A 23,370-nucleotide genomic window follows, 5' to 3' on the forward strand; every position below is an offset into this window, starting at 1 on the left:
TAAAAAAAAGATAAAAAATAAATATTTATATATTTTTAAAAAATTACAAATCAAAATCAAGGCCATCGATTAAAAAAATAGAGAAGGAATAGAAATATTTTTAAATTTTAAATTTTTTATTTTATTTTTAAAATATCTATTAATATAAAGTGAGTAAGCACGATTCAAAATGTAATTGCTTTTGACATTAATCTAAGAAAATATATAATATTTACATACAAATAGAATAAACTTTCTTTAGGGTTATTTATGCTTGTTGACATGTATATACGAATATGATATTAGTTTCTATTTTGATTATAAAATAGTATATACTCGTAGAGTTTTTTAAAATAAAGAATAATATTTTTTAAAATAAAAAGTAAAATAATTATTACGAATAGAAAGTTTTCAAATATAAAACTATACAATATGATATACTATAATATGTAAGATAAACATAGTAATTCATATCTTATATAATAATTATATTTATTTTATTAACATTTATTATTTAAAATATAGAATAATATTTTTTAAAATAAAAATAAAATAATTATTTCTAATAGATAGTTTTCAAATATAAAAGTATACAATATGATATACTATAACATGTAAGATAAACATAGTAATTCATATCTTATATAATAATTATATTTATTTTATTAACATTTATTATTTAAAATAAATAAATATTATTGTTATAGTAATAAAGGGCTTCTCTTAACTTGAGTAAGAAAGGGCACCCACCTCTAGCTCTAAAAACAAACCAGTGGTGGTATAATAATAATTAATAATAATTTAAAATATACCACAAATTATGTATATACTTGCTTTCAAATCTATGTTTATACTTTTAAATAACAAGAATAAATTATGGAAGATCATAATTTGTAGATTTGAAAATCTAGGTTAAAATTAAATTCAATTTAAATGATAGATGTTCAGCAATTCAGCATATTAGTACCTAAATTAAAACATGCTCGTGACAAACGCAAGATCCCAAAGAAAAAATACCATCACAATGGAACAGAAACTAGCATTTTATTTGCTTTAATCAACAAAAGTTTCTGAACAATCAACAATATACACTTTTGATTCCTTTAATCAACTAATCAGGGAGGATCTGCAGAGAGGACATGTCGTCGCTCTCCTCAACCATGGAAGGAGGCACTCGCTGTGAAACATATGCGAGCATGGAGTCTCCGTCACCTCCTTCCTCGATCCTGTTAACTCTTCCATACAAACTGCGCAAGTCTCTCCGGCAGCTATCTCGCTGACCTCCTTCACCTTCATGTTCAGGCCGACAGAAGCCGGCGGCATTGACTCAGGCTCCGCGGGAAACAGTGGCTGAATGTGGATTTCCAACATCTCACTCACGTCAATAGCCACATCCAACCTCGTAAGCCCATTCCTCCACGTGATCTCCGCCAAATCACCTCCAACAATATAGAGATGTGCAAGGAGTTGGGCGTACGCCTCGGAGCTCAAGGAGAAGTGGTCCAGTATTCCGGAGGCCGCATTCTGCCAGTGACTCCGATCCAACAATAAGGAAAGCGGCAGACGAAAGCTCATGGCCGGTATGAGGAGATTAACTTGTTCAATATGGGTTCCCTCCGGCATAGGACGCATACAGAAGACTTGATGGCAGATTGAGATAACCGCCGTGGGATCGTTGACAGGGGATTCAAACGATTGGTTAAAACTCATTTCAATAGACACAGGTTCTTCAGGGGTAAGTAGGGCAGGAACAGGAGAAGCAGCGGGGTAATCAGCCATGAAGGCCACTGAAGAAAAGGAACGACTGGAGTGGGCCACTGAAGAAGAGGAAGGGGCCACTGAAGAAGAGGAACGACTGGAGTGGAAGAAGAGGAAGGGGCCACTGAAGAAGAGGAAGGGGCCACTGAAGAAGAGGAACGACCGGAGTGGAAGAAGATGAAGGGGCCACTGAAGAAGAGGAACGACTGGAATGGAAGAAGAGGAAGGAGCACCGGAGTGGAGTGGAGTGGAAGAAGAGGAAGGAGCAGTTGAGTTTGAGTGGAAGAAGACTGGGAGGCTGCTGGATTGGAGTTCAGAAAGCGCGGGAAGAGTACGCAAGCTGAGCCCTTAATTTATAGGCGAACAGAGTTTAAACCACGCAGTTAGTTTAGAAACCGCGTAGTTAGTTAAGATCGTTCGAGTTTAAATCTGGCGGTGGAAGATGAAGGCGCTTCAGAAGATCAACGGCTGCGATGCCTCCTTCAGCAGCGCCAGCGGGAAAGGGTCACTGCCCTCTTGATTTCCCCCGCCCCAAGGCACGAAAAAGAAAGAGGGCGAGGGACTCTGGTCTGTGTTGATTCGATTCGTTACCGAGCTGCCTGCAGACGAAGATGGAGTATGAGAACAAGCACGTCCTCGCCCCCATGGTTCGCGTGGTCAGTTGGCAGTACCATGCCTTTTTTTTTTTTTCATTTCTTGCGGTTGATTCCTTCAGTCTTTAGCTGTTTATTTGCCCTAAAGAGTGCTATCCCATTCTTGTGCATGTAGGGAACTTTACCATTTCGGCTTTTAGCTGCAGAATATGGTGCAGACATCACTTACGGAGAAGAGATAATCGATCATAAGATGCTGAAGTGTGAACGGAAGATAAATGGTACCGCAAAAGGCGAAAAAAAAAAAAAAACAGAGAAATGGTACCGTATGCTGGTTTTAAACATCAAAATTATAGTTTAGAACTTGTTTTATGTTCTTTGATAATTTTCACTAGGAAATATTGTTTGTTTATCTAGGTGTATAGCATAGAGGAAATATGGTTCTAAGGTTGCTAGATCTTACTGGTACCAAATCATGTCCTCTGTTAACTGAGAGAAGGATAGTGGTTTTACACAAATTCTTGTTCATTCTGTGGTAAAATCTCTTAAATAAATTCTGTTTTCTTCTAGAGTCTCTTGGTACTACAAATTTTGTGGAGAAAGGAACGGCAGCTTTAGTTTTCAGGACATGCGCCAAGGAGGTAGATTGGGTACTTCAGATTCTGTGAGTGCTTTTGCTGCTGCTCAGATGCTGTATGTTTATTCTTGTTGTATCTTAGATATAGATCAAGTTGTAACTTAGTAAATCTAGTTGGTGATCAATTACTGAGGCATTGCACTTAGTAAGTACTGGCCTAACCGGTCAATCATATTGAATTTATATAACTCTTACCTTTTCCAGTTATTATGGTGATCAATTACTGAGGCATTGCACTTAGTAAGTACTGGCCTAACCGGTCAATCATATTGAATTTATATAACTCTTACCTTTTCCAGTTATTATGCAAGATAACTTTGACAAGAAAAGGGTATTACCTAACTGATATTTTTCTCAAGTTCTGCATTTTGGTAATGTTTATCTCAGTCATTGCATGATCATCATAATTGGAGAATTTTTAGAGTGTATTTCCACTTTCAGGTTCAAAGATGTAGCGGCTATTGACATCAACATGGGCTGCCCCAAGTCATTCTATATCAGTGGGGGCATGGGTGCAGCTTTATTGTCAAAGCTGGAGCTTATCCATGATGTAATAGATGTGTCTTTATTGAGATATGGCAGTTTTTTTTATCTTGATTATTTCTATTTTTATCCGGTGTCATGCTGTAGTTTCATTTTATGCAGATTTAACTACATTAATAAGGAACTTAGACACTCCAGTAACTTGTAAAATTCAAGACACTGTAGAGCTAGCTAGACGAATTGAGAAGACTGGTGTGTCTGCTCTTGCGGTTCATGGAAGGTAAACACTTCATATATTCATAGTCATTTTTCTGAATGTTTGTTACAATAGAAAAATATATTTTCTTGTGGTATATTCTGTGTTGATGGTTTATTCTAGTTTTATTTGGTGTTTCATTGTACTTCTGGTGTTGATATAGGAAATTGTTCTCCGATTCTTCCAAGTATTGTTTGCTAAGAATAGTAAGATGAGAAAATATAGAATGTTGCGTGCTATTTGAATGAAATGTCTAGGAGCAGATACTGGGATGGATGATTACAACATTTCTGAGAAGATTAACTTGAAGGTGCTTTGAAAATTTGACTAGAATTTTGTATTTCCGATATGTATCCTGATATAACTCTTTGGAGTACTGACTTATATAACAAAATATAAGTAAATAAAAAATCTGGAAATATATGCTCTTCAACAATCATCCATTTTTTAACAAAGTTTCAGACTGTCTCTCCAGAATGGTGTTAGATTCCAAATGAGTTTAGTGAACCCATTTGCAATACTATAGATAAGCTACAAAATTCAGGACCTGTTCTGTCTACTGTATCTTCTCTCGTGAAACTTGAATTTGTATTTCCTCTTGCTTGCTTCATGTATAGGCCTGAAATTAAATTAGATTTAAAGAGGAAGATAAGTATTTAGCACAAGCAGAGGTTGACAACATGGTGACCTTACAGTGTATCTGTTAGAAAGCAGTTGATGAGTTTGTGGACATAACAAGCTGAAAGAGTTAATCTTATCCTTTAAAAAAAAAGATGGATGAAGAAGACACCATGATTTAGAGTTGTTTGTAGTTCAGGCTGTCAACATGGTTATGCGATCTCCTACACTCAAACATCATTATCTTAAAGGTCATTTTAAATGTATGTAACAACTTTACATAAATAATGTTACTTATAGGGAAGATTTACATAACTAAGTATAATTGATTCAAGCTTATTCACAGCAGGTTCTGGCAATATTAATACTCTGTTCCACAACCATCTGAATATTTATCTGGTACATAGGACATTAGATGTTTAGATATGCGATTACTTTTGAGTACTCCTAAGGGTATGTACCCCAGAAAAGTCTAGATTAACCTGCCTCAACCTGACCTCCTCCACATGGAAAATGTGTTTTTCCCTACTATCCTGCAATCTGGCTGATAAGAAATATATTCAGGGTGTTCAAGCATTTGTGATAGGGCCCCTGGCCCTGATGGTTTCAATTGAGATTTTTTAAAAAGATTTTGGTCCCGTCTCAAGGAAGATATTATTGCAATGATTCATGGCTTCTTTAGGATTGGCATCACCTTCCACAACATTGGTGCATCTTTTATCCGAAGAAAGCAAGTGTTGAGAAACCAGAGGATTTTTTTCCAATCAGTCTGGTTAGGAGTGCATACAAAATTATTGCGAGAATCCTAACTCACCGTTTAAAGGTGTTGCTCCCTATCATCATCCACAATGGGCAATGCGCTTTCCTTAAGGGGAGAAAAATTTTAGATTCCACAATGGCAACACACGAGCTTATGGATCACTTCCTCTGTAACTAGGACCCGAGAATCGCTTTCGATAGAGTAAATTGGATCTTGGTTGATGAGATAATGGAAAAAATGGGTTTCGGAGAAAAATGGCGATTTTGGATCAGAAGTTGTGTGGTCTCGGCATCCTATTCCCTCATCCTCAATGGTTCGGTCTGTGGGTATTTCAAAGGAACTAGGGGGATTAGACAAGGTGACCCTCTCTCTCCTCTCTTATTCAACATAGTAGCAGAATTCCTCTCCGTTATGTTTTATTCGGCTTTTAATCTTGGATGGCTCCCCCCCACTAGTCTCCAACAGGCTTTTAATATTCATATACTTCAGTATGCGGATGATACAATATTATTTGGAATCGGAAATATTGATGGAGCTAGAAGGATCAGAGCAGTTTTGTGCCTTTTTGAATTAGCGTGTAGGCAGAAAGTTAATTGGGGGAAAACCTCTCTCATAGTATTCAATGTTGGCCCTGAGCTTCTTGCAAAGATGGTGAATTTATTTGGTTGTTCAACTACTAGCTTCCCAGCAATATACCTTGGCCTCCCCCTCTTCCATGGGCGTATATCCCAAAGTTTGTGGAACCAGGTGGTCGAAAAAATTGAGTCCCGATTAGCTACCTGGAATGGGTGTCTCCTCAGCAAAGCTGGAAGGCTAATCCTCCTTCAGTCTTGTATTGCAGGCATCCCAAATTATGCTTTGTCCTTTATGCCTTGCCCTTCTTTCGTATGTAAGATGAAGAGAAGGTTTCTCTGGAGGGGATCATGTGATACATTTAAATATCACTTGGTCAGACGGGATGAAGTATGTCCGCCAAAGAGATTGGGTGGATTGGGGATTTGGAAATCAAAGGAAATGAACCAAGCTCTGCTCCTTGAAAGATATGGAAGTTCAACACTATTTCTTCTAACCTTTGGAAGGATATGGTTCGTGTCAAGCTGGGTTAGAATTCTCCATGGTGGATGTCTGGTGGAAATTAGAGAGGGTTATCCTCAATATGGAGATCACTGTACTCACTTCTTCAGAAATTTTCCTCAGCCAGTAGATTCTTTTTTGGAAGCGGTAGATCTCTTAAATTTTGGGATGATTGGTGGACAATGCAGGAACCTTTGTGGAACTCCTTCAGGAATCTATTCCTCCTTTCTACCCAAAGGGAGATATCAGTAGCCGATGCTTTTGAGGGGGGTGGTCTGAGCCTACATCCCTGAAGGGGTCTTTTCGACTCGGAGGCCTTGGAAGCGAGCTGTTTATTGGATTCTTTGAATTCTGTCAAAATGAGACCTTCCGATGCAGACAAGCTCATTTGGTGGCCTAACACAAGCGGCACATTCTCAGTTTCATCTACTTTGTATGGCGTCTCTGTGCACCTCCAAAGATAAAATTCTTCATGTGGAGCGTTTGCCAAAGTAAGATTCTCATGGCAGATGTGCTTGGAACAAGGGGTCACCCATCTATTGACCCCCTCTATCCTTTTTGTAATGTGAGGCTGAAATCACCAGTCATATTCTTCTACAGTCCTTCTTCTCATGGAATGTGTGGACCTCTGTCCTCTGCAAGTTGGGGCTGCAATTCTATATATCAGTTGATCTGATCTCCTTCAGTAAGTCGATCATTGGTTATCTCCTTCTTGGTCTCAGTAAAGTGAGGATCTCCGCCTGTGCCAGTTTCGTACCGTGGGGGCTTTGGAATGAGCGTAACCGGAGGCGTTTCGATGCTAGAAGTGAATCAGAGGTAAGAGTAGCGGACAGGGTGTCGGGGCAAATCTCCACCTGGCTCCTAACTAAGGAGTCTTTTTCCTCCTTCAAGGGTACCTCTATCCGTGATAATTAGAGCAATTTGGCAAAGATGCACTTTGGGACCAAGATTCAAGTCATGCAGGAGTGGACTCCCTCGGAAGCTGGTTACCTAAAGTTGAATTTTGATGACTCTTCTTTTGGCAATCCGGGGATCGCTGGTTTTGGGGGAGTTATTTCGGATCCATTTGGCAACTAGTGTTTCTCCTATGCTGGCCCGTTAGACATTTCCGATTCAACATCGGCTGAGTTCTATGGCCTCTTCAATGGGCTTCACGTTTTCAGAGACAATTGCAGTGGTCCCATCCACATTCAAGGGGACTCGAAGGTGGTTATTGGATGGTGCGAGTGTGCTTCCCCTCCACCGTGGCACCATTGGGACATCTTTCGGGAGATTTTAGATATTAATCACTTCTCTCTTGTATTTGGTCTCACATTCCGAGATCTGCAAATTTGGCAGCAAATTTGCTAGCCAAGCAGGGAGCGTCCCTGCAATCTCTTGTTGTTAAGGATTTGCTGCCTCTTCCTTTGTAAATTTTCTCTTGTTAATATAAATACATCTTTATTAAAAAAAACTTTGGGAGAAACCAATAAATGTCAAAATTTTGTTCGACTTATTCACGCTCTTGGGCTTTGTTTTATTTCTGAAATGTTGCTTGAGCAACATACCCAAGAGATTGCTCCACGTAATATTAGAAGGTGTTTTTGTTGTCTAACTGATACAAAGACCTACCTTTATTAACTGCAACTGATATTACAATGTGAATCAAGCTACTTCTAGCTATTGGGAAAATGCATCAAATACATCTACTCCATATGTCTCAATGTAACCTTTGGCTACCTAACATTTTTTGTCCCTCTCAATAGTACCATTTCATGATATTTAATCATCATTCGTTCTTCCTTCCAATAGTACCATTGCATGATACTTAATCATCATTCGTCATTCCTTTCAATAGTACCATTAACATGATATTTAGTCATATATACCCACCTATTGGCAACTATAGCAGCCCCAAAAGGTGGATCACAAATGTCCAAGTCCCTCTTGTAACAAATGGTTCATTTCCTTGTCCATTGCCTATTTCCATTATGGGGAATTAAAAGCCTCCTGCACTGTTTTGGGAATGGAAGAACACGATAGGGACAAGGTAAAGGATTTAAATGTAGGAGACAAAAAATTAAATGACAAAGACTGAGAAAGTAGATGTTATGTACATGACCAAATACCTTTCCAAAGAGCTATGAGCAAGTCCAACTCATTAAATTCATTGGCATTAGGATGAGAAGATGATGGGGAAGTGGAAGAAGAGGACTCACGTACTTGTGTGTCTGCTTGTGCTGATAGACCAGACTTGTTTCTTAGGCAATGCAATAAACATGCATTTGGTTCATCCATCACAACAGCTGGTAATGTAATGTCCAAAGAACTTTGCATTACAATACCCAACTTAGTTGATGAAGATAAATAAGTTGTCTAAACAAGGTGACTTTGGCCAAGAGGTACATCTTTTTTGGTCTTAGGGTAATAACACGTACACCCTCTTGGTGATGAAAATCAAGAAAAACACATTTGATGTACCAATGGGACAATTTGTTCCGCTTAGACTCCAAAAGAATGTAAAAAACAAATTGAAACAAAAACCCTTGAACACAACTTAGACAACTTGTAACGAGGCTTCAAGAACCTTAGGATTCCATGTGAGGCACAATAGTTTTGATTTACAAACTTAAGTCCATTATCAAAACAAAAGATACAACTAGAAACACCAAATTAAGTTTATTTCCTTATGAAACTTCACAAATGCCCCTAATACTTCAGTTTTTTTCACTTACGAGATACACCCATGCCACATGGCTGAAATCATCAATGAAAGACAAGAAATACTTACGAACAAAAGGATTAGATACCCTACATAGGGCTCTTACTTTTGAATGAACTAACTCAAATGGACCCATACTCTTTTGATTACTACTTGACAAAAGAAGTCTTTCTATGGTGCTTCCCGAGATGACATGTTTCACAATCAAAGGAATTATCTGAAGACAATGTACGAAGAAATTGATGGAGTTTAGTTGATAATGGGTGCCCAAAACACGAGTCCCATTGGTAAGGAGTCATCTTTCCTTGAAGTGCCATGGTATGTCGTTTAGGTACTTCCTCAAGGTAGTTGAAATTTTCTATTTCACATCCTCCACCAATTGTCTTCCTTGTCTGTAGGTCCTAAAACACACAAGAGTTAAGAATGAAAGTGACTGTACAGTTTGAGGATTCAGTTAGTTGTCTTATTAACAGTACATTTACTGGGAACTTTTGGAGCCTATAATACTAAGGACAGTGATATATTAGGCGTGATATGATCCGTATCCTCCCTACTAACACGTGATGTGGACCCATCAGCCTGAACAATATATTTATAAAAGTAGATGGAGAAAAAGGTGAAAATAGGAAAGACATCTTGACATGGGTGGAAGCCCTTGAGTAAATGACCCAATTGGTGCTAGGAGGTACATGGAAGGCAGACATACCTAAATTAGCTAGAGTAACACTGGCATTGGAGGAGAAGGGCCAACAACTTTAAGTAATTGAAGAGGATGCAGATGTCAACTATCTCAGCTTCTGTAATTTCAGTTTATCATCTTTTATTTCGGTGAAAGTCTCACTTCTACCACCAACTGCCACTTCTTTTCTTCTTTCACACTGGAGATGGCCATTCAGGCTTCCCATACTTGTCCTAATACTTGTTTGAATAGTGATTTGACCTTCCATGGTGGGCACAAGGGATCCTGCAAAATGGAATGAGATTGCTGATATTGTAGCAGCATTATCAATCCCTGTTATAGCAAATGGAGATGTCTTTGAGTATGATGATTTTCAACGTATAAAAAGTGCAACTGGTAATTGTCATATCAGGGTTTAGTCTGGATGTTCGTTCTTTTTTTTCCTTTTTAGTGAAGGAAATGGTCTGAAGATTTTTCTTATGATAAAGAATGTAGCTTCTCTCTCTAACGAGAAAACACTAAATGCTGATAACAGACCCTTTGGTTACAATTAAGCCTTTTAGAAGCATGACTTATATCACCTTAATTTTATGGCTTTTAATAAATCACAGTCTCTGTCACTGGCAGAACAGCAAAGCATATAAAAATATTTTTATATGAGTTTCTTTTTTTTGTGATTCTTGAAATATGCTATTTCTGTTAATGCCTCACTTTTCCTTTTTTTCTTTGATGAAAATGCCTCACTTTTCCTAGTGACAATATGTTTAGTGTTTCAGAAAGAAATGTTATAATTATCTATATAGGTTTTTAATCATTTATAATTCTTGTAAATATTAAAGTGCTCTAAATGAATTTGGCGAGTGTCAAGTGAAAATAGAAACTGTGAAGCAGTCAAAATTTTCTTTTCTCTGAAAGAACTGAGGAGATAAAAAAAGGAAAAAAAAAAAACTCTTCATAATGGTGTAATTGTGTTACTGGAAATATGACTATGACATCTTGTTTAGTTTTCACTAACAAAAAAAAGAGAAAAGAATATTCTAGCTTGAAACCTCTGCCATGGGTTTTAATGTACTTCTTAAGTAATTCATATACCTCTGGAGTTTCTAGGTGCTTCATCTGTGATGGTGGCTAGGGGGGCTCTCTGGAATGCTTCAATGTTCAGTGCCAAAGGCATATTACCATGGGAAGATGTCAGAAGAGAGTATGTACAGAAGGTGTGCATCTCATCCCTGAAATGGTGTATTTTGAGTTCTGGAATGCATCTTTATTATATTAACAAAAATCAATCTTGCTTCTAGAGCAATTTATTTGTTTTTCAAGAGCAAAAACCGATCTTGTTTCTGGAGGATTTTTTTGTTATTTTCTTTTCTCAGTGCAGAGTGTCTTATGGGACAACGATCTTAGAATCACCAAGCAAACATTGAAGGAAATAATAATGCACTACTCCTGCCTTGAATTTCCAGAGGGAAAGGCTGTGACGAAGTCTGAGACATTGGCAGACTTAGCGTAAGTTCCTTCGCGTGTATGCTTTCTTTGTGATGGTGTGGAAGTACAGTTTTGACACAAATAAGGTCCATAGTAGTTGCTGCTTTCATTTCAAATCTGTTTATATAAAAATACTCCATATTCTTAATAAGGTCTTTATTACCAACCCACTCTTACTAAAAAAGACAGGCTATGGATATCATTACTGGAGTTCTATTGGAATAGTGATGCGGGAGAGAGGAAGAGTGGAACTTGACTGACGCTTTTCCCCTTTGGCGCCAGCAACTGCTGCTCCCCAAGCTCAATGCCAAAATCCTGGTGACTTTTGCTACCTGCCTCCTCTTATGTGATGGAGGAAGCTGCTACTATGTATTGCTATGAAACTGCTGCTAAGACGATATGTGTTAACTTTAGCGCCAGCAACTGCTGCTCCCCAAGCTCATTGCCAAAATCCTGGTGCTACCTGCCTCCTCTTATGTGATGGAGGAAGCTGCTACTATGTATTGCTATGAAACTGCTGCTAAGACGATATGTGTTAACTTTAGCACCAACAACTGCTGCTCCCCAAGCTCATTGCCAAAATCCTGGTGACTTTTGCTACCTGCCTCCTCTTATGTGATGGAGGAAGCTGCTACTATGTATTGCTATGAAACTGCTGCAAGCACCTGAGTACTGTTTGTTTGCCCATGTTCCACTAGAGAAGTTAAACGACTCTTACAGGAGCCTTGAATAGAGTTTGAAAGAAATAGATGAGATGAAGATGGATTTCAACTGTGGTTTTATGGTGAATAGCCAAGGATGAAAACTCACCTAATGTATCTTGGAAAAATGCTAGAAGTGACCAGGTGGCTCCTTCTATATCCCCCAAAGTACATTAGACAGGCTGGTTGGAACTGGTTCACGACAAAAGTTAAAATCCATAGCACTTTCCCCTCTCCACTGGTGAACCAACTACTCAGTTTTCATCCCACTAACTCGTGTCGGTCACCTTGTACGTCAAAGAGAAGGAAGCAGCCACACCCCTTCAGTTCCTGCCCCTGGTTATACCAAATGCAAATAATCCTTCAAATGAACTAACCACCTGGCTATAGCAAAGTATACCTGACTGACCACCTCCACTGGAGTCCAAAGGGCTAGGGCTAGCCGTGAGCATTGAGCTAGAGAGCACTAATGGCTCGTCTAAGCTAGCTCCAAACCTTCCTCATGGTCACGATGAAGGATTAAAATGCTGAGAAGAAATGAATCCGAAACTGGACTGAAGACCAATGGAAGACAGTAGAGAAGCCTAGGGGTCCATTTCCTGGGCTGAAGAGTTGGATTTACTCCCCGCCTTCAACTTAGGAAAAGGAGAGAATCTTACGTTTGGGGCATAAGGTGGTGAGTGGGAAAATGGAGATACTGGTTATCAGGAATGACTGTTGGAGATGCTTCCACTTGGATAACTATTACGGCATACCATTTTATATCTGGTGTGAAGAAACATTCTGTGCTATCGCAGAAGTTGTCGGCCATGTAAGGAATTGATCAAGAAGCCTTACAAGGCAAGAGATTTGCTAGGGTTAGGATGAAGGTTGCCATTGTTGTGCCATTTTTGATTTGCTGGTGCTCCCAATTTCAGTAAGTGTTTCAACTTCCATGCTGTTACTAGAAAGATCCACTCATTGCAGAATTCTTACCAAGGAGGAAACCCCATTGGAAAAGCTTCAGCCTCCAGCAATGGAAGAGGAAGAGTAATTGCCAAAGACAAGGCAACAAAATCGAAACCAAAAGGGGTTGACAGGAGAGCCAGGCCAGAGACTCAGAAGCCTGTGCAGCCCTACGTATGGCTAGGTAGTCTCTTCTTACATCTTATATAGTAACATGGTGCCATATCTATTTTATAGGTGCCATATCTATTTTATAGGAGTCAAAAGAAGTATTGACTTTTCCATCTTTATGTCTCTTTTTGTATGCCTATTTCATTAGTGAAACACCGGGTAGATGAAAGAAAGGAGAGTACTTGGTCGATGGAGAGAAAACAGAGAAAGGAGAAAGCAATTAGAGTTAAACAGAGAAAGGAGAAAGCAATTAGGGTTAGCGTGTTGGTCCCTTCTTCTCTAGCTTCTCATTTATAATTTCCATTAAGAATAAATTACAAGATTACCCCTTTAAGTAGGAAGATAAAAGATAGAGATAAATCTAAACTAAAATTATAATTTGACCAACTAGGTTTGTTTTCCAATACTCCCTATCGAGCTGGTCCATACACATCATATATACCCAATTTAGGACTTTTGCCAACAATCAAACAATAGGCGTTGAAACAATCTATGACAAGATAGCCAACAAGTACTAGATACTCCATGAACAAACCTAGAAGAATATTATGTTAATTAATCATATGCTATGTTAGCCTTTAGGGTCTATTTGGAGCCCCATGGAAAAGAAAATAAAAGAAGAAAAATAAAAATTTGACCACTATTATTCCAAAAATAGTTAGTGAAAAAAAGAATTTAATCGTTATTTCATTTTCACTAACTATTTTTGGGAACAATAATGGCCAAATTCTCATTTTCTTTTCTTTTATAGAGGTTCCAAACATACCCTTAGTACAATACTATGTTATCAATTGTGATTCATACTTACATTGTCATTCGAGTTAAATAATATGTTAATGGGTATCGGTTTATACCTTTAGGGTATGTTTAGAACCCCGTGGAAAGAAAAGAAAAGAAAAAAATAAAAATTTGACCATTATTATTCTTAAAAATAATTAATAAAAATAAGATAATTAATCAAAAATTTCTTTTTACTAACTATTTTTAGAATAATAATTATCATTTTTTTTTCTTTTTAAGGTTCTAAAGAGGCCCTTAGTAAAATGCAATGTTATAAGCAAACCAGGCCTGAATTGGAGAAACTTGCTTGTTTATGTTCTCTAAACAATAAAATAGTTCAGGTGAGAGAAGACGAAATATAAGACATTTTTGTCCGAATGTGGATGTTGTGTAATTTCGAAAATGAAGATTGAAGAACATAACTCTATCCTCTCTTCTGTATATACTATAAAGTAGTTCGATTTCGTTTGCTAAAGCAAAATATCTAACAGGAAATGAGCGCTCAGCTGTTTCTTACTTCTTCATTCTTCACTTCCCCTTTGACCCATACTTCTTCCCATTCTCCAAGATTTTCGTTCAATTTCCAGCCCAGTAAACTAAAGCATGGAGAAAACTGTGCTTTTTCCTTGACTCCGAAACCCCAGAAGAGTAGCTTCACTACACAGGCAAACGACGGCGATGTGGAATCCGGCTCTGCGAACGATTACGACATGGAAGAAGAAGCAGAAGAAATGGACAACAAGAAAGATTACGACGTAGAGTACGACCAACTCATAGCGGCTTCTTTGATGCCGTCTACAGGTGCGGATGTGGGTGATGACATTGAAATGGTGCATAGCAAGAGCTTCGTTTCGACTCAAGGATGGGACCCAGAAATGGTGTTGGACTACAGGATTAACGAGGAAGAGTTTCACAAGATTAGCTTGATGGAGTGTGATTTCTTCATAAGGAAGCGGCCTGACCCAGATAATGATGTTTATGATTTCAAAGAGGTTTTTCTTTCTTTTCCTCTTTCTTTTGAAGAGCTATCTCGCCGTGTCATGACGATCTGAGTTTTAATTTTGTGCACTAGATGTATGTTACTCCGCCTGATACAGATGTGTATTCGATCCCTACAGTGCTCGCACCGATGCCCAACGAATACCTCATCATTTCATCTCCTGAGCTATCTTATTCTGGGTAACCCCTCTTTAGCTACTTCTCCCGCCTTGTAGAGTAATTCTATCTCTTATAATTATTAGTATATTTTATGGAATTTATGTGGGGAAATTACTTTTGAATGACCCAACGTCTATGTAGGAACATTGCATTATGAATTTATATGGCCATTATGAGTGATTTTAGTTTCTTATCTTTTTTAATAGTATTCTTTTATTCAAGTGAAATTTATTTGCCTCTTCTCTGTAATTCCTTATATTTTTCTATTCAAGTGAGGGGCTGCTATAATGTTTGCTCAATAATTGACATACCAGACTCTTCTTAGGGCATGTTTGGATACCATAGAAAAAAAAAAGAGAAGAAAAGAAAAGGGGAGAGAAAGTCTTGTTCTAGTGTTTGTCAACACAGATTTTCGAAGAGGAAAGAAAATATGCGAGAAACTTACTTTCTTTCTTAGTTAATAGACTTTATTTAAAAAAAAACATGGAATTTGGAGATAAAAAAGAAAGAGACGTAAGGGGAAAATTTTAAAATATTATTAATTTTTCTTTTATTTCCATTTTCCGCGTACATCCAAACAAGAGAATCTATATTTCTCTTTCATTTTCCATGGGCATCCAAACAAGAGAAAAAAAAAAACCTCTTTCCTGTTCTTTTCTTTTTTCTTTCTCTTCCTTTTCTCTTTATTTTCTTTACTCTTGACTTTCTATATTTCAAATGCAGCCTTAGAGTCTGCACTAGTTCACTTTGGTCAAATCACCACCTTTTTTGTCAGTTTTGCTGCTGGCAGATCATATTTTGAGAGTTTCGAATATATTTTGTTTTTGGATTGTCGGTATACTTTCTAACCACCTGGGTGGACTTGTAAACGGGTCAATATTGGGAGCATTTTCTTTTAAACACGAAACATATGAATTATGTTTGCCTTGAAAAGGAGAACAAATAGAGATATTGTTTTCTCTTTATTTCAATAAGGGTTTGCTGGATGCTCTTTTTTTTGTTTGTTTGACGGGTGGGGGTTGGGGGTTGTAACTGTTTTGTTTAAAGCTTAATAGTGGTTTTCTTCATTTTCAATTTTTCATTGAATATACATGTTGTTGATAGAGTATTCTCCAAGTCAAATGGGAAGGCTTTGTGCAAGAATGCAAACATTGGTTGCACTAACTCAGGGATGAAAACTATTTTATAATCAGCAGAAGACTTTGTACTGCCAAACTAACTCTCTGCTTTAATACTGGCCATGAAATAAATGAGTTGAAAATGTCCCAAAATATGTTTTACTGAAAAACACGTCAAAATATCAATGTTAAGAAATTTTATCATATTAGAGTGAGAAATCCAAGTGTTGGAAATCACTGGCTTTATTGAATCAGATTTGGTGGATAACTGTATCCTAAATTCAATACACGCAGTGGTGTCCAGCAAAAAGAGAACATACTGTCTTTTAATAAACTAAAATGATTCATTTAGCTGGAAAATATAGGTTTATATTTGTTAACAAGTTGTCCATTCATCTTACAGTATATTCGTTGTTCAAAAAGTGACTATGGGTGCTATAATGTAACTGAGCCTCCTATTGATGCACCTCGGGATCCACTGTACAAGTCAACTAAAGATATCCTTAAGGTATGCAGGTTTAGTTTTTTTTTTTTTTTGTATAATACTTATCTTTTTTATTTCCTTGTAATGTCCATTTCTCATATGAAAATAGACTCTGGATATGCTTTCGTCGATTAATTTTCAATATTAGGAGTTGTTGGTGCTCTAAGATTAGTTAATGACCTTGCTTCCAAGAATATTAGTTCAGGTTATGATCAAGAGAGGTGCTTTACTCAGTTCTATCTTGACTGGTTCTTGGCTCTGCAATCTTAGAGATGAACTGCTGATGAGCACTAGGAATTTAGCGTCTTGGAATAGTTTTTTATTGTTGTGGTGGTTAGATAGTGTTCTGATCTTACTGTAACTGAGCAGTTGAATCAAAAGTAGAGGATAATCCAGATTGTGACATTAATCCATTGAGGCAACTTTAAAATGGTTAAGAAACTTGTTCTTTTTTGTGTTTTCTTATCGACTGCTTGCAAAATTCTTGGGGATATGCGTCTAATAGGAATACCTACATGCTAATTCAAGCTTGGAGGCTAACTACTAGTGGAAGTAAAGGCTTGACATGTATCTATTGTGCAATCTTTGTTATTGTCTGATTCATTACTTTTTTCAATTTTATGGATCAGGTATTCTTAACCAAGCACTAAGGATTATAAGAAAAAATGACCCAGAGTTTGTTCTTGATTTTGAAGAGATTTATGTAATTGATTCGAAGGCGAAGTCCACAACCAGAGCCAAAGTTTTGGTGAGATGTCCTATTGAACTTCTTTTCTGTATCATGATCAAAATATATTAACACACTTCGCTTATTCCCAAGTGACATATTATACCTCACATTGATTGACCAGCCTTCTCTCTGCGCAAATTTATGTATCTAGTTTTGGGTAGCATTCTCATTGATGTTGTTCCCATTCTTCTCATCACAAATTTACTAATTTTTGTTAATTTCCTTTGCCCTGGTTGATTAGACTTTTTCCTTCAATATTTTTTTCCTCTGTATTATTTTCCATTTGTGTTGGATTCTAAAATGAATGTAACTGTCTCTGTTAACAGGTTACCATTCCCGAAGGGAGAAATAGGGACAGAAAGAAAGACCTTTTGATCATTCGTGACAAAGGAAACTCTTTCAGGATAATTCCTATTGTAACAGATCAAACTTAAATCAGGAATTCAAGTTTCATAATGTTTTTAAAAAAAATGTGAATTTCAGATTTTTTTTTGTCAGAATACAAAATATTTTGACATTTCTAATTAGCATTTATTCAACCGTTCCTCACATGCTTCGGGATGTTGATGATTCCAAAGTGAAAGGGATGATCTAACAACCATAATAGAGAAGGAAGAATGGGTCCAAACAAGAATGGACATGGAGAAACACTTGAGAAAGCTCAGAGATTTCAATGTTTCAAATTGGTTCTAGTACTTCATTGCTGGGTTTCCTTCATCCACAGAATGTTGAGTCTAAAGCGAGTCAACAATCAACTACAGTCAGAGACTCATGAATTGTGCACACTTTGGTATTTATGGTGATAGTGAAAACCTCTATTGAGTCTCTTGCCATGAACCAGCTCTCTCCCTCTCCCATAAGGTGGTTCTCATTGGGATCAGATCGTGTTCTTCTATCAAGTGCTATACAAATCACTTCAAGCATGGTAAAGTATCGTATTTGTTTCTAGTTTGATACCTAAAATGTTTCCGGCAATGAAGGGCGTGCCCTTTTATTTATAATTCTATCTTCTTATTAGGAATATAAGATTTGAAAAGAAAAACTGAAGAGGAATGTATCAAAATTATTGAAGTTGATCCAATAACTGACTAGGTAAGGTGACCAGGTTGGATCAAACCTGATTTGGTCTATGGGTGAACCAGATAATATCTTATTTTTGTAATTTATGTTTAAACATTCTTCCTCTCTGCTACAACAGAGGCCAGGACAACGCCTTCTCCATGTCCACCTCTTTGTGCGACGGAGACTTGGGGGAGGAGGGGCTTTGCTCCTGCCCTTCTCATTATTTCCACCAGTCTGGAAGCTCCTCTCCTATCCATTATTTCCACCCATCTGGAAGTTCCTCCCCTTCTCATTATTTTCACGAGTCGTGAAGGACCTTACCTGCTAATGGGAGGGAGTAGATGGATCTGTGTGTGTGTGTGTGTGAGAGAGAGAGAGAGAGAGAGAGAGGGCTGAGGGGCAATCCCTCCCTTACTCTCTCTTGTTTGTTGCTTGTAGATAGGACTTTCTATTTGTTTATTTGATTTTGAAGAGGGAAGGAGGTACTGACCCTTTTTACAGTTTGTTATTCAAGCCATCAAAACTGCTCTGTTCGTGTCCCCCCCCCACCCGCCGCATTCTCTTAAGAATTTTGCCTAGGGGAGGCTATGGCACGAGAACACTCCCATTGATGAAAGTGAACATAAGATGGGAGGATGAACAAGCTAAAGTTGAAAACTTAGAGGGCATACAACCTAAGATGAGACGAGAGAGGTCAAAATAGAAGTTGATTAATTGACTCATCAACATTTCCACATAGTATACAACAACAATAGTTCCTCTTCTCATAGGGTCTCTTTGGAACCCCTAGAAAAGAAAAGGAGAAAGAAAGTGATTTTCTGTTGTTTGACATTAAAAAATCATGGAGAGAAAAGAAAATGAGAGAGAAATATAGTTTCTCGCTTAAGTATAATATTTTCCATCTTAAAATGATGGAATTTCAAGAAAAAAGAAAAGAAATAGAAAGGGGAAGAGGAAATTTTAAAATATTATAAATTTAATTTTCTTTTTATTTTTCACGTGTATCCAAACAAGAGAAACTATATTTTTCTCATTTTCCATAGAACAAGAGACAATTAACCTCTTTTTTTTTCTTATCTTTTCTTTTTTTTTCTTTTCTTTTTTCTTTCTCTTTCTCTTTCTCTTCTCTTTGTTTTATTTTCTTTTCTTTTATTTTCTTTTCTTTTTTCTTTCTCTTTCTCTTTCTCTTCTCTTTGTTTTATTTTCTTTTCTTTTATTTTCTTTTCTTTTTTAAGGGTTCCAAACAGATCCTTAAGGTTTTCAATAGTTAGAATGTGATTTCAGTCAAGATGTTTTGCAATCTAAAGCTTGGAGGAAACATAAGACATACAATTTTTTCCTCAAAGAGGCATTTCATGCAAAAAATATCTATCAATCTCACTATGTTTTGTTTGATCATGTTGAACTGGATTGTTGGTAATGCTTATGGCAGCTTTCTGGTAAGAATACAATTTCAAAATAAAACTAAAGGAAATGCTAGATCGACAAACATAACTTTTATCCACAAGAGCTCAACACCATGTGCCATAGATCTAAATTCTACTTCAACACTTGAATGTCTATCAATTATTTCTTTCTTCTCTACCATACAAGGTTACTGCTGACAAAGCATCTATTAATTGATCTTTTTACATTTGAATTTCCATCCCAATTTGCATCGGTATAAGTCTCAAATGACATTTTTAGAACTTTTTGTAAATAAAAGGTCCATACCTGGAGTGCCTTTAAGGTACATCAAGATCCATTCTATTGCTATCATGTTTGGTACTTCCGGAGCATGCATAATTGACTAACAATACCAATAAAATAAGCGATATAAAGTCTAGTTAATGACAAATACATAAGTGTACCAACCAACCTTTGATATCTACCTTGTCAGGTAGTAAGTTTCCTTTTGTAATGCACAATTTGTATCGACTTCAAGAGTAGTACATGGCTTACAACCAAACATGCCAGTTGATCTGTCCATATATCACGCGCTAGATAAATCTTGAACTTAGGCCTCAAACAATTAAAAAACAAAAAAAAGAAGGTATGACACAAATAAGATAGACCAAACTTTCTCTCATTACCTCCATACCCTTTCCTTCATCTAACCTATTGCCCAAGACTGTGCTTGACACCCCTACATACACATTGCTAGTGTAAAACTTATAAAAAATATATCCGTGTCTCAGACTTGGTAGATGCTATCCTCAGAATCGATTGTCCTTGGTACTTATTGCTTCTTGACATCGACTTCTCCAACCAGAACCTCTTCTAGAAGAACATCTTTAGTACCATCGGGTGGATCCCTGACACTGATACCATGAATGTGATTGAGAAGGTGTCCTAAATTGCAAGAGTCGAGACCCTCATTGCCCTCTACAACGTCGTGCTAGGCTATTGGTTCACAGTTGCATCAATTGATATCATCAGTTGTTTTATTATCCAAGATATGGAATTTTTTAATAACTCTAGTCATCTCATTTTGATTATCTTTGTTAGGGAGGCATAGTGCACTTAGAAAGTAAATCGACCAAGAAGAAAGAAAGTGAAAGTGGATTCAAGGGTGTACTTTTTTATGTTAGTGTGGCCTATAGAATGTACAATAAATGTAGATTTTTGTGTTAATGTAACATTATGACAAATACAGATGAAATTCATTAATCAAATAGCTAAGAAAAAAGGGCATTCGTGCTATTATAAGTTATTATTAATTATAATTATTTTTATTAGTGTTGAATTTCTTAAAAATAGAAAAAACTTCACTAACTTGTTAGAATTTGAGTACAATGAGTCTTTCTTTATAATAGAGGAAACAAGTAGAATCTAATTACAATTAATCTACCCTTATCCTTGTTATACCCTAAATTAAACACTAAAAAGATAAATCTTAGAACAATTAACAACATAACATAAATAGAATACTAATATAACTAAAACACTTTTAACTGAGATTCTTTTGTGAGACTCCACCATTATAATTCTGGATCTGTGACACGTTTTGGTGTGAGAATCATGTGAGATTTCTTGGTGTGAGAGTCATGTAAGACTTTTCATACCTCCTCTTAAACACTCCTCTCACGTTGGAGTTTATAACTTCAGTTTGCAAAGAAAAAGATTTTTGACCTTCAATCTTCTTTTGATAAAAAAAATTCTTTATTGATGCAAAAACTTCATCTTTTGTGCTCTCCCTTTCTTAAATATTTTGGTCACATAAAAATTACCTCAACATGTGAAACAAAATATCTTTTTATTGTACTTTTTTTCTATTTTTCCCCCTCAAAGTGGGGATAAAAAAGACATAGAAACCCAACTTGGATAAAACACAATATAGGAGAAGAAAATCACTCCTAGCCGTACAACAAAGCTCTATACATCATTCAAAAATGTTCATAGTTTGAAACACACTCCACTCACTTTTAGAGGCAGTCCAACTTTAGGGCTTAATAAAGAGACTACTCACTTTTTAAGGGTTGCACAAACACAAATCACCTCTTGGGTTAAGAACAAAAAACTTAACTCAAACTGGATTTTTGGCATACTTATATACTTTTTAGGTAGTGGGTCTATGCATTATTCTGAAGTGATAAAAACAAAAATGATAAACTAGAGAAATACTAAAGGAAAACAACTTTAACCAAAAGGAAGCGACTATGCAACACTCATACTTCTAAAGTAACCATTAAAAAAAAAAAAACTAGGGAGACTATAACGATAGAATTTAATAAACTTGACTAAGAATAACTTTTTTGGAGTGACCACAATTTTTTGAAGTTAACTATGTGGAAGATACACAACCAAGTAACAAAACTGCAAAACTTGAGAACTACATTGAAGCAAGATATTGCATACTTTGAATGAGCTCATCATAAAGTGATTAAGTCTAACCAAAACTCTCTAATCGGAAGAGAAATTTGGTTAAAAAACTTGAATTTTAGGAGAAAAGGAAACTCAATTCACGTCAATGCATGGAAAGATAATGAGAGAGAAAATAGCAAAAAAAATGAAACTCTCTGATTAGTCTATTTTTTAATCCTTTATTTATTGTCCTTAGGCTAAAAGGTATTTATGCAAATTTTTAATTTCGGTCAATATATATAAGTTAAGAGGGAAGATTAAGGATTCATTCAAAGCCGTAGCTGATCCACATCTCCTCTCCACTCGAGCTCCTTCCTCTTCCTCTCACAACCTCAAACTCCCTTCTCTCCTTTAACTCTTTCTTCTTTTCTTCTCTTCTCATCTTCCTCACACTCAAAGGATTGTAAAGCATCAACAAGTAAATCCTAATATTCAACACTTCTGTTAGTGCTTCTCGGGTATGTCATTTGTGATAAAATCTAATTTCTACCATACATCATGAAATTCATAATATGAATGTAAATGACAGCGAAGGATACTTACCTCCAGCCATGGCGATCAAATTCCAGAAGAAGAGTGTCTCGTCTATTTAGAAGCTTCTCGATGGAGGTTACAATTCTTAAACCCATCTTTTACCATCAAAAGAGGGAGGTTACAATTGCCCACCTTCTTACATCTAAGGGATAATGGGTCATCCTCGAAAAGTAAGAAACCGCTAACATTCTCCCACTTGACCCATTCAATACTTAATATGTACCATTTAATATAGGTACATTCTCAAAAAAAAAAAATTCCCATAAACATAATATCGTTATACCCAAACAAAAAAAATTAAATTGTATGAATCGTGACGGTAAGTCCTTTAGAGCACGTATTACCTTTTGCAGATCACAATGCAACTTTCTCCTTTTGAATCAAAATATGTGGCACATATCTTTATGAATGAACTTCTAAATGCTCATTCGAGATTATTAAAATTTAAACATACATTGTCATTCTCTAAATTTCATGTAAGCAACTAAATAAGAGAATACAATGATAAAATTAACGGAGTTTTTCTATTGACAAAATTGTGATACAAACATAAAAGGTATCTCAAATACATAAAAATTACTTTCGCATAACTAATTCCTATATGTTCAACATGTCCCTTATAAACAATGAGTGGTAGACCTTTTGTTAATGCATCAACAAGCATTAATCCAGTCAACCACCTTGTTAGCTTCTCGAATAGTTAAATTCTTAATGTCAATGAGTTTACTACGACTTTTGCTCTTATTGTTCTTGGCCAAAAATATTGCAGCGAAATTATTGCCATAAATCCTCAAAGGCTTGAAATTGTGTCAACAATTTCC

General features: G+C 36.6%; 2 pseudogenes; both read left to right on the forward strand.

Moving 5' to 3' along the window:
* Positions 1 to 2,301: 2,301 nt before the first annotated feature.
* Positions 2,302 to 11,048, forward strand: LOC137950144 (uncharacterized; annotated as a pseudogene).
* Positions 11,049 to 14,068: 3,020 nt separating this feature from the next.
* On the forward strand, positions 14,069 to 18,155 carry LOC137950145 (PLASTID TRANSCRIPTIONALLY ACTIVE protein 6, chloroplastic-like; annotated as a pseudogene).
* The last annotated feature ends 5,215 nt before the right edge of the window (positions 18,156 to 23,370 follow it).

Source organism: Aristolochia californica, unplaced genomic scaffold (genome assembly GCF_029961685.1).
Source record: "Aristolochia californica isolate CCGP_79_NKW_82.1479 unplaced genomic scaffold, dmAriCali1.0.hap1 SCAF_14, whole genome shotgun sequence".
Lineage (NCBI taxonomy): Eukaryota > Viridiplantae > Streptophyta > Magnoliopsida > Piperales > Aristolochiaceae > Aristolochia > Aristolochia californica.